Here is a 12,966-nt window from a genome sequence, read left to right on the forward strand (position 1 = left end):
TGTAGTTCAGAGTCAGGTCAGGCCTTCCGGCCCATAATCTGGTGCCGTTACACAAGTCTCTTGATGGGGTGGGGGATCGGCCAAGGTCATGGGCAGTCTGCAAGGACGCCCGCCTCACTTCAGGACCCCAAACTTATAGGACCTCATTACATCATCCAGTTCCCACACTGAATGCTAACACAGGCCACCAGTAAACAAGTTATTTGTTTCTGACACACACACACACACAGATCTCCTCACTGATTCTAGGCCAGACACTGTGAATCAGCACAGGGGCGCCTGACAGGATGTTTAGAGAGTGTGTACGGTATGTCTGTGTGTGTGTATGTTGGTCTATTTGGTGGTCTTGATTCAGCAGTCAGCTGATAAACAAGAAAAATAAGCAGGCCAAGAATGGCTCCTTACATAACCGACCCCTATCCTCACACACACACTCTTCTGGGAGCTTAAGTGGGCGATTAGACAGGGGCCTAGTGCAGGAGACAGGTGTTGGAGGGGCTTAACACCTCCTGCTCAGAGTGTCACTGCGCACACACACACACACACATACACACACACAAACATTTCCAAATGTCACAGAGCCTATGCTGTGAAGCATTTAGCTGCAGAATGCCAAGTGTCAAGACTCACGCTCTGCCTGTGATCATGTGTGTGAGGTATGTGTGGTGTGTGTGGACAGCATGTAGGCTATATGTATGTGTGTGCATAATTAGCAATGTTTCCCTAAAAGAGTACAATGCTGACCCTGCCACTCCAGTGTGGTCCAGTCAGCCCAGTAAGACTTTTGCATGTGATTTTATAAGCACTTTCAGACATACGTGTAAGACCGGAGGTTCTGCCGATGTTAAACAGTGGGGCCGTATATCTGAACGACATAACCAGTCATATGGAAGTCCGAATTTAGCCGGTTGTTCTATTACTCCCCCCCTAGTATTTCCTCCGGACATTATGTAAATGTGCTGTGTCTGAACGAGGCGTAGAACATGCGGTTAAAATTCACACATAGTGAGAGGGCGTGTTGGTGACGTTTCTTTCGTGCGTCCATGTGGTTAGATCTGACTTAAATGCCAGTGTTATGATGGAGTGGCATAGTGCTGTCCAGAAAATCTCCGACCTGGAAAGATGCAGACATCACGGAGCTACTGTCCATGAGGGCATACAACATTTTGATAGAACACATGAAGGGAACGGCACGTTGGAGCCTACAACAGCATGGCAAGGCCAAACGAATTCAAAAGACTGAATCATAAGCTGAAGGCACTGAAAAGGCAGTAGCCTACAGCGACGTCGTTGACGATAATAACAGGAGTATTTAATAAATTGTTAGCCAACACGGTTTTCTGTTCATTAATAGCCTTCTCATGACCTCACAGCTGAGCTCGCTAATATTTGTTGAGCATAAATATGGCTAGAGAAAATGAAAACGAAGAAAACGCAACTTTGTTCCAAGCTCCTTACGTAAATGCAATAGACACATGGGGAGAGGATGCTTTTGGAAAAAATAAACCATGTAAAAACGAACAACTTCACTGTAATGTTAGTATTTTGTTTGTTGCTTAAAAACGTTGTATGATGGCCTTGAAGTCTTGAGTTAGCATACTGAATTGGCTGGTAGCCTACCATAAAGTTTGTGCATGCTCTCTCTCCAACGCAAACCAGATTTGGGGTTCTATAGCCAAGTAATTCTGGTACATAACGTTGAAAACATATAAATGTGTTTATTCAAAGCACACATACAAATACTGTAGGTCAATTTCAAGTGGGCACTTATGTGACTAGCCTACTTCAAGTATTAGCCTATGGACAATAGATTTCTCTTCTTTAGCCTACATAATGCATAGGCTACATTTTGTAAACAAAAAGCAGCTGTGACAGGCAGCGGCCGCATATATTCTGCGTCATATCTCGCATCTTGTGAACTTTACAAGCCCCCACCCCTCACTCGACAACCACACGGAGATTCTATAATGTGCGTGTATGTCGTTCACACACATCCGTTTAAGGTCAGTATAAGGTCTGCAGGTTAGCATCATATCTGAATCATCCGAAGGGTAGGACCTCCGTTTGACAAACCTCCGCATATACTTCGGAGGTTATATCTGAAAGCGCTTTATGACATCTTGCATTTTAGCCACTTCCATTCTGTACTGTCTTCCGTCTGTCAGGGCTACCACTCTAAGTTAGATGTAAAATTCCATGACTTTTCCCTGATGAAAAACCTGAATTCAGATTTCAGAGTAGCAGCATAGCATTCAAGAAATCTTTGACTTTTAAGAGTGGGAGATAATTAAATGGACATTGAATAAGCAAAGTAAAGCTAATTACCAGATATACACCAATTATGCGTGGACATATATTTGCATTAATGTATTTTGGCAAGTAAATTTTAAACTGCTACAACAAAATTCCCTGATATTCCATAACTTTGCCCCACAAATGATACAATTCCATGGTCTCACATGCCGGGAATAGACTCAAATTTCAATGATATTCCAAAATTCCATGACCTGTGGGAACCCTGGTCTATATGTCCTGTATGAAGTGTGCATGGTGTACCGTTTTATTTACAGTCTGACTGAAGGCTCTGTCTTCTGTCCTGAGTCTTACACTAAACCAATTTCCAGGCAATGTTTCATCACATTGGCAATAAAAAAAATGATCTGACTTGACCTGAAGCTTCCAGCTTAGCTTTGGGTGTCATGAGCATCATATGAGCCCTTAGGTGAAATCCGAACAATATCCAGAGAATCATCAACTGTAGCACACAATAGAACACTTTTTCACCCTATAGGAAACACTCCAGGCGTTCATGGCTTGAAGTTACAAGACTATGAAACTAAAATCCAAGGCTAGCTACAAACACTGACAAAACATAGTAGACTTCCAGTAGAAGTTTGCAAACATTTTGTTGCATTAACCATATGAACAACTAGCTACCTACCTAGCTAACTAGCATAAACAACTAACATCCCATTTGTCTCAAATGACATTATAATTCATTAGAATGACAAGGACAGAAACATTGTGCAACTTGGTGCAAACCACTGGGCCAAACTATAAAACTCAACTGAATGTACAGTTTCAAAACCTTAATGAGATGCAATAAAATGTGTCAATACTTAAACTCATGATTACATTTTTTCTGTTATTAAAACCTTGTATACCAAAACAGGCCAACTGACCCCAAATAAATCTCCCCTAAGAACTAGTTCAGGACAATTGGAATTAAACACAGCAAAGTAGGTGGTCAGTGTGGGACCATTTACAATAGGGCATGTTATGAAAATCAATCAATCATCCAATCAATAGACCAACCAACCAATTACTCAGAACACTACTGGCAGGCCTCGCTCTCAGAAGTCTAGCATAAATCATCAGACTGAATCATGAAACTACCCACTGCTAGTCTACAGGGTTAACTATACTCCTAGACCAGTGTTTCTCAAACTTTTTCAGACCAAGGACCACTTAACCAATAAAAAAATAAAAAAAGAAAGGTAGAGAACAGTATATTACACAATGGGCCTTGATACTAAGCCACCTTGCTTATTATATTTGCACCTTGCTTACTGTATCAGAGGATTCATATGATTTCAACTGGCATATCTTACATAGGCAGTGTTGCAGAACTGTTTGGATTAGGGATGTAATGGTATGAAAATTTAACCTCACGGTTATAGTGACCAAAATGATCACGGTTTTCGGTATTATCACGGTATTTCTAAAAGTGTGTTCAATATGCACTGATAGGCCTACACAAGCTGAAATAGTTTCAAAAAGTGTTCATGTTTAATTGGCTACGTGCTTATAGCTTAACTTACCCTACCATAACTTGGAGTTAGCTATTTCTGTTATTTGGATGCAATGAGTGAGACCAAAGTAAGCGTTCAAAATAAAACTTTAGGCTACTGTATTCTCCTGATAACGTGAGTGGAATGGATTTAATGTGGACGCGAACATAAAAAGACGCAGAGTGGCTACATGATACAGTGCACATTTTGCAGTGAAAAAGTTCCGCCTTTTAAAATCAGGTGTAGCCTAATCCAAATCGTAGTTAAAACCATCAATTAGACAACAGAATCAGTAGGGTACCAGTTTTGTTCCATTGTACCAGGCCTACTGTATGTCAAAAGCAGGCTCGGATGAAGCTGGGAAGGATTAAACACACGGTTTCCACATCGCGATAGTCAACAGTGATAATCATGATGTTTGAAATGAAAATGGTAATTATTATCGTCAACATTTTTACCGCGGTTTACCATTATACCGGTAATCGTTACATCCCTAGTTTGGATTTACATACAAGTTGGTTCAATATTGCAAACAATTCCTCTATTATATTTGGAACATGCCAGAACCACAATAATGAGGAACATTGCCCAGAACATTGCTCAAAAAGTTGCCACATGTATCATCAGCTTGAGACGTGCCTGAGAAACATGCTCTATCTCCATCCAACTTTCCTCCAGTATCACGTGTACCTGCTGGTAGTAGTTTGGGCATGTACGCCTCCCCAGAGACAGACAGACAGGTTGATATACCAGAGAGAGTATGGCCAGGTGACAGGGCATAGGGAGAGAGAGACAGGTGGATATGAGAGGGAGAGAGAGACAGGCGGATATGACCCACACAGACAGGTGCTGTGAGGAGGTAAAGCCAATTAGCATAACGACCCAGAGATCTCATGTCCACCACTAAACCCTGACCTGTTCTGATCTCAGTGCGCGCGCACACACACACACAAAAAGGAGATCAGAGCAGGGGGTCATTGGCAACACTGCCTCCTGACTCATCAGTTTCCTAATCTAATGCACTGAGCTGTAGCAGGAGAATGTACCCCTCCTTGCCCACCCCCCCGCCCCACCGCCACACACACACACTCCCCAACAATCACACACACAAATTCCTATTAATCTCCATTTGTCTCTAACAAACACACATACTCTCCTTGATCTTCACCACCCCATTTCTCTCGATCCATCTAATAAACACACACACACGCACACACACAGATGTCCTGCACCCCCCACCTCTACCCCAGACTGGTGAGTCAGGGCTAGCAGCAGCCAGACGTGAATCAGCAGGTTTGAGAAAGAGGGAAAAAAAAGAGTGAAAGGGTAAGCTTTGGCAACACCATCTTATCGTCATGCCAATAAAGCTCATTTGAATTGAATTGAAAGGGAATATACTAGGGAAGGAGAGAGTGAGTGAGGGGGAGAGAGAGAGGGGGAGAGAGAGAGAGAGAGACAGAGAGAAAGAGAAAAAATAGTGAAAGGGAGACTAGGGAGGGAAAAAAGACAGAGGTGAATGAGATAGGGAAAGACAAAAAGATTGAAAAGGAAGAGAGAAGGAAAAAGAAAGGGATATGGAGAGAGACAGAAGACTTGAGAGGTGGAGAGGGAAGAGAGGGAAGAGAGAGAGAGAGAGAGAGAGAGAGAGAGAGAGAGAGAGAGAGAGAGAGAGAGAGAGAGAGAGAGAGAGAGAGAGAGAGAGAGAGAGAGGCAGAGGCAGAAAGAGAGCAGAAGAGAAGGGAACTCAGACCCCAGAAGAAGCACACAGGAGGGAATAGGTTGGAAATCTGGTTACCATGAACTTACAGTATAACATACAGCCTACTTACATAATTACACACACACTAGCACACAGTGCTACCATATCACAGTCCAGTCACAAAACAAATTCCAGAGTATAAAACTCTCTCTCTCTAACACACACATACACACACGTCCGGAGCGGTCTGAACTCACAACTGCCTACATTTCTCCTATTCCTGTTGTTATGGTAACATCGCAGTTATGGAACCAACTTTCATACTCGAATGACTCCAGTTCCCAAAGCAGGTCTCTCTCTCTCTCTCTCTCTCTCTCTCTCTCTCTCTCTCTGTCTGTATTATTCCCCCTCTTCCTTCTGTCTCTATCCACAGCATTATTCCCCCTCTCTCTCACACACACACTTTATTTCTCTCCATCTCTATCGACAGGGTTATCTCCCCCCCCCTCCTTCTCTCTGTCTCACACACACACACACAGACAGACAGACACACACACCATCTCTCTCCGTCTCTCTCTCTCACCTGTGCAGAAGGATGTCACAGGCCATGGTGGCGTGCAGGGTTGTGGGCTACTGTGCTGTAAAGCTGCTGCGGTGGGTGCCCTGTCCGCTCTGGTCCTCGGTGTGTGGGTCGCGTTAGGAGGCGCCGTCTCTCCTGCTTGTCTAGAGCGAGTGGGTATGCCTCTATGTGTGCGTATGCGCAAGCGCAAGCGTGTGTGTATGTGTATGTGTGTGTGTGTGTGTGCGTATGCGCAAGCGCGAGTGTGTGTGTGTGTGTATGTGCGTACTCAGCCGAGAGTCTGGTTATCCGGACTGGGCGCTTTGTGGGGATAAAGTCTGTATGAGAAGGTCAAAGACCGCACCAGGGCTCGCCGAGTGCATTCTGTGGAGTTCTCCCCAAGACGTTCTTCTGTGTGTGCGCGTGTGTGTGCCAGTGTGTGTATGAGAGAGAGTGGTGCGAGGCTCTGCAGCAATTGCAGCAAAGTGCTGCGGTAAACAACATCCAGCCTTGTTCTATCACAGCCCTGCCTGGCATCAGCCCGCCCAGCCTGCTCTGTGCCAATCACCACAGCCCGGGGGCGGGATCAGCGGGGCTGCTGTCCAATCACAGCGCTTGCTGACAGTCAAGGGGGAGGATGAGATGCAAGCTCCGCACCTGTCATAAAGGGGCTTTACATAACCTACAATCACACAAATACACACAGACAGACAGACACACACACACACACACACCTAAACCTGTGACTGGCACACAGATGTCATGGTTAACTCCTCACAGCCATGGAAAGGACAAGGCTGTTTATGACTCGCAGGAGCCTCCAATACACTCACACACACACACACACACACAGACACAAGACACATCCAGAAATATAATCCACATACATATATCCTCAAATATCACACACACACACACACACACCACATTGCCACCCACACACAAAATGTCACTGACATATGTACCAACACACTGACACATACATACCCTCAAATGTCAAACAGAAATGCCCACTCACACAAAATGGCATATTAACACACACACACACACACACACACACACACACACACACACACACACAGTTTGGCATCTAGAGGTCCATGTATGGTGTAATGGTTATGATTATGGTTATGGTATTTTGCACCTCCTTGAACCAAAGTGACAGTATATGAACATTACATTTGTCAAAATTCATAGTTTAAAATAAAGTTGAAAAAGTCTACAAATAAAGTTATAAAAAACTTACATTGTGTGTCTGGGACACAGAAGCGTTCGAAACACCTAGAAACCGCAGAGACAAACAAATGCTGGGCCTAATTCTCTAGATGGATTAGTAAATTCTTGGCATTCTCAGATATCGTAATACAATCCAGAGAATTGGAGAGAGATACTAGTCACAGCGATCCTGAAAATTAACATGACGTGCTGCGTCAATACTGCAGTAATTCCTTGAGAATACCTAGACTACTTCTCTTTGGTGTGTGTGTGTCAGGAGAAACTGCCCAAAGCCTGATGTGTGTAAGAGAAAGGGAAAGATACAGAGGAATTCACACACACACACAAACGTGGATGTCTGGGGCAGGTGGTGGGTGCGGATCATGTTACAATGCTGTGGCCTGGACCGAAGCATGCCACCAAACAAGGACACCAGAGGAGGCAAACAGGAGCAAAACACTGCAGCCTCCACATGCGAGTCTCCACCGCAGTGGAGCAGAGAGGCTGCAGGGCTGAGGGCAGAGGCAGAGAGAGCAGCAGGGGAGGCTGCATGGAGTCCCCCCCCCCCCCAAGGACCCAGGGCACGACAAGAGACGCCGAGTTACATAAGTGAATGCATTTGCACATCAGTAACCCCTGGCTCGCATGAAATCACATCACACATAATCTGTATGAGTGAGAGCGAGAAGTGTGTGTGTGTGTGTGTGTGTGTGTGTGTGTGTGTGTGACAGAGTGAGGGAATGTGTGTGCAATGACCACATAAACGTAGCGTGAGTTTCAGCTAAACATAACCATTCCATATAATATCACTGGGGGCACACATGGGAAAAAATAGAAATAATAACGATTAAAATGACACAACAGCCATGATAATTGCCACACAGTCTACTCAGTGCAGCTCTTGATCACCCTCAGTCTATCAGTCAGGCATGGGAAGGTGTGCGTGTGTGAGTGAGCTGTATCAGGTGCCTCCCACCCCGCCCCCCAGTAGCCCCAAAGCGCCCTCAGCATATGTAGGAGGTGTTGACACTTGGGGGTGTTGACACAGATAGCTCCGTGGGAGACCCTGTATAAGCGAGGGATCCCTCACCACAGCCGAGACTGACCCGCATCCGATCCTGATCAGAGCCAGAACCAGCACCGCCACACACAAACACACACACAAGCAGGCTTCATCACCCCGAGTGTTAGATTGCCGAGTAATATGTTCAGTCCCATAAGGCGGGCAGCTTTACTGTGAATCCCAGCGGGATGTACGTGTATGTGCGTGTATGTGTGTGTATGTGTGTGTATGTGTGTGTGTGTGTGTACATATATATATGTGTGAATGTGTCAGGGACACTCTGTATGCTTCAACTGGGATGGGGCATGTTTGGGGACACAGTGTCTGCTTCGCTGACTGGATAAGGTCTATGTGTGGACTACAATTACGCAACAGATACGGGGAGTGAGAGAAATGAGAAATCTATTTGTACCTAATCTATCTGTTCCTGGAAGATTTTTTGGTTGAAATGTTCAAAACCAACGCAGATACTTTGAAATGAAAACGTATGCTTGCTCTACAAATGCTCTACAAAAAGTCGACTTTAAAACTTGATTTTTTTAAAATGTTGTTTGTCTTCAAGTTAAGTTTGATATTGGAGTTAAAGAGAAACTATGCAGTATTGGCCATTTCTTAGCTGTTTTCTCGTTTTTTGCTTCTTTTTCACTGGCTCTGTCATGACGAATGTCTGAGAAACTCAATCGCTAGCTACCTTGTTCTAGCCGGTGCCTGGCATGTATGTGTATTTAGATGCAGTAAAGCAATTCGTTACACTCGTTATACTTCCTGACACTGAGGCCGTCGGCCCGCCAGCCCAAAGTTGCAAGGGTGGATTTTCCGCTCACAGGCGCTAGGGGAAGCGAGACGGCCACCATTCAACCCGAGAAAAGTCATATTACCATTCCAATGACTCAAACCTCTGATGTGTACACCATGGTATGTGATGTGATGGCCCTATTGAACAGCTCTCTGAAAATTAATTTCCCCCTGGGGACAATAAACTAACTAGCTAACTACCTCACATACTATTATTAATTTCCCCACAGGGGGCAATAAACTTACTAGCTAACTAACTACCTCTTGAAAGTTACTATGTGCTATTTGCTTTGTGAAATGATCCGACACATGCCAGCCAATCAGATAGGAGCAGGGTAGGAATTTCACAGCGGCCACGACGTAGCCCCTGGCGTTGGCTGTGAAGCCCCTTTGAAAATTGGTTTACAGGCCACGGTGGCCTTGGTGCCCCCTTCTTTCAATATTCTGCTTTGTGTCCTACTAATAGCGATTTTTATTTAGCCTGTGGCCTGTCAAAATAATCTTAGCATTCACAGCGCAAATTAATTTAGTCTTTTACGCAGTGGAGAAAGTGCGAGAAAGCGCAAGAAAGTGCGTCCAAATTCACCCATTCTTCTCAGTTGAACTACTCGCGAAGTGGCCTATTCATCCCACAGACATCACAAGTATCACATGAAAGAGCTTTTTCTCAGCTTTTAAACGATGTTAGCCGATAATTGCTGTGTTGAACGGTTCGCGAGAAAAGTAAATAATATAATTCAATTTAATCATACATTCTACTGAAGGTTTTGCGTCCATGATCTCCCTACCCATTAATCTCGGTGGAATACTTCACAAACCCTTCTTTTAACACATGACAAACCACATATCAGAATAAACAGCAGACCTTACTGACCACAAAGGTGTAAAGCAGTCCCCTGTACAGTTAGCCGTTCCAGAGTAATCCAGTTTTGAATTTGCAGTACATTTCGACATGCATGGATGTCTCCAAATTTGGGCTTTAAGTTTTACAATGTGTTTAAATTGTTCCACATGATTTCATAACGGGCCAAATACAAAATAAATGTTACAAATATCGCCTAGATATTGGTAAATCAGAGGACAGCTGACTAAGTGTTTGTGAAAGTAGCCTTAAGGATCACAAAATGCTAAGCATGCATCTAGGCTATTTGAGTTTCTTAAAGCTGAGCTGTGCTTAAATTTAAATTGTTCAATACATGATTTCATAGCAGGCCAAATATAAAATAAATGTTATATATAGCCTAGACATCTGTAATTATTAGATGATCAGATGATTTACAGTTCTATGTAATATGTCATGTTTCATGTTTTTGTCATGTTTCATACAGTGATGCAGGTCTACTGCAGTGAATAGGCTAAACACAACTTTGATCATTTTTATAGCCTACTACTGTATAGTTAACTTTGGCCTTGGTGCCCTGACATGTGGCCTTTGTGCCCCCCACCAAATATGCCTAACTGAAGGCCAAGTGGCCATGCCCCCAGAATGGTGAAATTCCAAGCCTGGATAGGAGTATCTTGCAGACGATACAACAATGTAACAACACACTGTTATAACAATAGAACAGCCACTCTGTCCACTACAACAGCAGTTACTTCTTGGAGTGAAATGTTACTCAGTGACCAATTTCAGGTGAACATGCAAACATCTGTTAACACCCATTAGTGAGGTGGCGACACATCAAGAACACTTTTCAGCTTGTCACCCTGCCCAAACTGCCCCCCTGCAGACCCCCCCAGGGGCAGTTTATTTCTGAGGCCTGGAAAAATACTTTCCATGCGGTATTAAAGGGATAGAGGCCAGGGCTTATATTTAGCTTTGATCTGGGCCGGGGCTCAAGCCATTCTGCTGGATCACCACGGAGACAGCGCTCAAGAACTCAACCAGGCCAGCCACGACAACAGCACACACACACACACACACACACACACACACACACACACACACACACACCTTCCCACTCCCCACTTCCTCTGCCTATTGCTAAGAACCATCCTAAAAAACAGTGAGTGATTAGTTACAAGTAACATAATTACAGTAAATAAATAAAAAAATAAATGTTGTAAAAATGTTGTAATCCGTTACATGGAACAGAGGAAAGCTATCAGATGGGCGGTGGTCGTGTAGCGTCTAGCGGTGTCTGGACTTCCCAGTGTAAAGCCAGAAAGTCGTGGGTTGGGTACCAAAGGCTGCCACCATTGTGCCCCTGAGCACGGCACTTCACCCTGAGTTTCTCTGTGTCATTCTCTGTATGTCGCTCTGAGCAAGAGCATGAGTTGAATGCACAGACACACACACAGATACATAGAGAGAGAGAGATAGATAGAAAGGGATAGAGAGAGAGAGATAGATAGACGACAGTGTAAGGAATTTCTGTATAAACTAGCACTCATATTTATATATTTAAGTTACTGGCTAGTGGTAGAACTGACAACCCATCTATTTGCCAGCACAAATTCATAGCCATACCACCAGCATTACCGATTCTTACTGACCACTGATTGATCCTTTAGGGGGGTTCTGTCTGTGTGTGTGTGTGTGTGTGTGTCTGTGATGTTTATTTCCATTATTGTGGAATCATCTTCCACGGGTAGTTTGGTCCGGTATTGAGCAGACACTTTAATCCAAAGTGACACGGGCCGACCGATGACCAGGCCGTGCTGCTACCAGGGGGAGGGCACACAATAAAGCACAAAGAGAGGCTGCACTGAAGCACGCGGGATACAAATGGAAATGCTTTACATCTGCCAGTTAACTGCTGAGTATGGCCATGATGCCCAGGCTGGACACATGCAGCAGGGGAGCAGGGTTACAGTATGTGGTGTCAGCAGCAGTCCATCACAGGGACAGTGTGTGTGTGTGTGTGTGTGTGTGTGTGTGTGTGTGTGTGTGTGTGTGTGTGTGTGTGTGTGTGTGTGTGTGTGTGTGTGGTAGTAGCTCCTCTTGGCCTCTCCACTCTCCATGCTGAATAGTCCAGATTCTTCTGACCCCACCATCATCCTGTTTGTGGGTTTCAGATGACCCCAGATACCCCATCACCCTCTGATTATAGAATATAGGCAGATACCCCCACCACCCCGTCCCCCAGTCAGACTCAATGTGTGGATGATTATAGACGGCAGGTGACCCAGCTGGGCGGGAGTCTGGGCACATGTTGGCACATAGTGCGCAGCTCGTGCAGCGCTGATGCTAGCACAGGATGTGTGTGTGTGTGTGTGTGTGTGTGTGTGTGTGTGTGTGTGTGTGTGTGTGTGTGTGTGTATATTCGTGTACAAGCATAGACAGCCAATCCATCACACACACACACACACACACACACACGTGCATGCCTAGAGGAACATTTGCACACAGACACTTGCACCCACTGTGCCAAACCCTAAATATGAGACGAGTATTTCTCTTAGGAGCCAAACAAATAAATAAGGCCGCCCTTTCTCCTGGAGCCAAACGCAAATAAATATGGCCGCCTCATGGTCTGGGTTAATCTCTGAACAAATCATTCCAATGCCTTCTGCTAATTGCATTTAATATTGTTTACACATAAGTGTTAATATGTGTCTGTGTGTGTGTGTGTGTGTGTGTGTGTGTGTGTGTGTGTGTGTGTGTGTATGTGTGAGCTATTTGAGTCCACGTCCTCTTTGTCAAGCTCTCATCACACCAACAAATTTAAACCACTTGATATGATCCAGGACACATCTATTTAAACAGCCCCACACACACACACACACACACACACACACACACACACACACACACACACACACACACACACAGAGTAAGCGAAGCTATGAGTCTGTGGATCCTGTGTATAAAGCTTAGTCACATTTGCGAGATAACAGATTT

At 44.6% G+C, this 12,966-nt stretch overlaps 1 protein-coding gene across 5 annotated transcripts in view; it reads right to left on the reverse strand.

Moving 5' to 3' along the window:
* fam13b (family with sequence similarity 13 member B) overlaps window positions 1-12,966 on the reverse strand; it is a 56,865-nt gene that overhangs the window by 17,706 nt on the left and 26,193 nt on the right. The gene's annotated exons all lie outside the window — the stretch shown is intronic.

The sequence above is a fragment of the Alosa sapidissima genome, chromosome 14 (genome assembly GCF_018492685.1).
Source record: "Alosa sapidissima isolate fAloSap1 chromosome 14, fAloSap1.pri, whole genome shotgun sequence".
NCBI classification, from domain to species: Eukaryota; Metazoa; Chordata; class Actinopteri; order Clupeiformes; family Clupeidae; genus Alosa; species Alosa sapidissima.